Consider the following 891-nt stretch of genomic DNA (forward strand, 5'->3'; position numbering starts at 1 on the left):
TGCATGTATGTGAGTGGGCAGTGCATGTATGTGAGTGGGGCTGCATGTATGTGAGTGGGGATGCCTGACTCCAGTGATGGGCCGGCGGACAAGGTGCTTAGTGAACCTGTTTCTACAGCCCCGGGCTGTCTGCTGAGATCAATTCATCGCAAGGCAGGCCACACGTGTACTGTGCACACCTACATCAGGTCACACAGGCAGAGCTAGTCACTGTCACTGTCACTGATCCAGCATGGAAGGACTGCAATGGGCACTGTCATCAGGGATGGATAGAGGGAGCGAGAAGCAAAGGAGGAAATGAGAGGAGAGGAGAAGACGAATGGGAGAGAACAGAAGGAAAGTGAGGAGAAAAAAAGAAAGGAAAGGCAGTAAGAAGAGTAGACATGGAAATAGAGAAAGACATGGAGATATGAAGGAAGAAATAAGAGGGACAGAGTGAGGAGTAAAAAGTATAAAATAGAAAGGAAAAAATGAAAGAAAGGAAAAGAGAGTAAAAAAGGAGAGGGGAGCAGGAAGAAAGAAGAGAAGGGACGGGAGGGGAACATAGAACAAGAGAAAAGTAATCTGTCTATAATATAAAAAGAGAGGACAGCACAAGTTACATGTACATAGCACTACAACAAATCACCTGTACACTACAACACATCAATGGCTGCACTACATAGCTTATGGTCATATCCTATATAATACGTGATGGTGTAGTAAGTTCTCATAAAGTGATCTTACAATAAGTGATTATGTGATAAATTATCATATAATAAGTGATCATGTAAAAAGTTTTTATAAAGTGATCACGTAATAGGTTCTTCTAAAGCTATCAAATAAGTGATCATTAAGTGATCCTATAGTAAGTGATCATGTGATAGGTTATCATAAAGCGATCCTATAATA

The sequence above is a fragment of the Pyxicephalus adspersus genome, chromosome 3 (assembly GCF_032062135.1).
Source record: "Pyxicephalus adspersus chromosome 3, UCB_Pads_2.0, whole genome shotgun sequence".
In the NCBI taxonomy this organism is placed as follows: domain Eukaryota; kingdom Metazoa; phylum Chordata; class Amphibia; order Anura; family Pyxicephalidae; genus Pyxicephalus; species Pyxicephalus adspersus.